We start from the raw sequence: 2,542 nt of genomic DNA, 5'->3' as shown, positions 1-2,542 counted from the left end.
TTGATTAAATTCTTGACAGGTATTCCTACTATAATTTATGTATAATACAAATGTATAATATGAAGTAAATTGTATTTTTTCTAACAGATTGATACTTATGGTACATCAGCATAATTTCTGTTTAGATAATCCACAATGATATCCTGTTATCAATCATAGTCATTTTTCAGTTATGACTAGTTTTTTCCATCCCATAAGTAAAACCTACAAATTTCCAAATCTACAAATAAAAAATCTTAATGTGAAAAAATATTTTAAAAATATTACAGCAGACTCGTCGTCAGGTATATTGTTTGTAGATAAAAGTAAATTAGAACAGTTGCTCAACATAAAAGTTTCAGACATTTCAAGGGTAGAACCAATGAAAATATCAACAGCGCTGCTCAAATGTATTCATTTTACTTCAAGTGAAAGAATCATTCAAATGCACTGCCTCTAAAGTATCATTAGGCTACCATAAAAATGTTTAAGAAATAGGTTTTTGCTTCAAAGCTCTGCAAAAAATGTTTTCAGGTACTTTTTCTTAAATTTCTGGAAGTCAGAAAAAAGAAGAATGTAGTTTACATCCATGTGTAATAATGAAGCCAAGTTACAGAATCTGAAGTTTGTTGTTTAATAATAAAACTGGGACTAGAAATGTCCCTTTAAGCCTCTATTTACACAATCACAAAATCATTTACGTTTGTAGGTCAATTCACTGTCATGAAAGTTACGCTAATTTGTATAGGCTCAGTACAAACCTCTTCCTCTATATGGAAGGTTAAAAGTTGCCTTTAATAACAGAAAGTTGGAGCACATTATCCCTCATATTTAGGGCTTAGAAGGTCTTTGAATCATAATACTGGGAGGACATCATAAGTCATATACTGCTCTCTGTACAGGTAACAAAATATATCTCAGATGTATTTCAGGTTTGGGTGCAGCCACTGCAATAAAATTAGTATCGCAATAAAGCAAGTCATGAATTTTTTGTTTTACAAGTGGTGTAAGTTATGTTTACACTATACTGTAGTCTAGTAAGTGTGCAATAGCATTGTCCTAAAAAGCAATGGACATACCTTAATTAAAAAATAGTTCACTGCTAAAAAATGCTAATCATTCAAGTCAATCTTTTTGCTGCTGGAGGGTCTTATAAAACACCGCAATAATTGCAGAGAGCGGTGAAGCAAAGCACAATTTTAAAAAAGGTATACTTAGAGTTTGGTGCATCAAAAGAACACTGCCTGGGTTAAAATCTACGACCTGACTAAAGTTCATACCATGTTTCCCCGAAAATATGACCCAGCCGGACCATCAGCTCTAATGTGTCTTTTGGAGCAAAAATTAATATAAGACCCGGTCTTATTATATTATACCCTATCTTACATGAAAATAAGACTGGGTCTTATATAAATATATTATACTGGGTCTTTTATAAGACCGAGTCTTATATTAATTTTTGCTCCAAAAGACGCATTACAGCTGATGGTCCGGCTGGGTCTTATTTTCGGGGAAACATGGTCGTCATTTTCTGTTAAGTTCGCTCCTTCAACTGGTTTCAGGGGGATTAGTTCCGTGTCATCCCAGGCTGTGAAGCTAAATGTGTTAGAACCTAAACATGAAAAAGAAAAAGGAATTGAAACAGTTCCATTTAAGCAAATGGGCTTAAATACAGGCAGACTTCTTAAGGAACTGAGTAACAAATTGACTTGCATGTCAGCTGCAGCCAGTTCTTCCGTGATTGTCTGGTTGGCTCCTGATACAGTCCCTTCTGGATTACATTATCTAGATATACATTTAATTCTCTAGTTCGACATTTTTTCCCTTGCGATTCCCGTTTGTTTTGCTCCAAGCACACCATTTGTAGGTTTCTTTTCCTATTTTGTTGTATCCCTGGGATTCCATTTCAATTAGAGGAAGTTATTTCCAATGAACACTTCAGAAAGTAAGTTATTTTCTTATTTTGTAGATTGTGATCCACGAAAAGACTGGGTGCGTGGCAGAGGTGGACACCCTCAAGTTAATCCCAGCACTGAACTCTGTGTATAGGAAGACCATGCGTCGTCTCTGAACCCCTTCCAGTCAGAATGACTAATAGGCATCACGGCGGCACCCCAAGCCTGCCTGCCAGGGTGACAGGAAGAGGTCGGGGTGAGAGCAACGCCCCTCACTTCTGTGCAGCAAAAGCTGCCGGTAACGAGCGACTGCAGTCTGTCCGCACGATTACAGGCCAGGGACGCACCTCCCAACGAGAGACGCTCACGAAGGACAACTTGGCAAACGCTCCTAAACAGAAACAGAAGATGCGTTCACCGAGGGAAAGTCCCCGACTCCCACGCACACTCGGCCCGCCGCCACCACCACCGGCCAATTGGAAATCGCACACCGGAAGCGCAACCGGAGGAAGCGCCACGTCGCAGGCGTGTGTTGACGTAGCGCGCGTACGTCACGCGCCGCCTTTCCGGCGATGGGTGGTGCAGGGGTCGGTCGGGGAGGCGGGGCGGAGGCGGGGCTTTGGGCCGGCGGCGGCGCGGGTGGGAAGGTGGGTGCAGACCGAGGGGAC

The sequence above is a fragment of the Rhinolophus hipposideros genome (genome assembly GCF_964194185.1).
Source record: "Rhinolophus hipposideros genome assembly, chromosome: 1".
NCBI classification, from domain to species: Eukaryota; Metazoa; Chordata; class Mammalia; order Chiroptera; family Rhinolophidae; genus Rhinolophus; species Rhinolophus hipposideros.
This window is presented reverse-complemented; position numbering follows the sequence as displayed.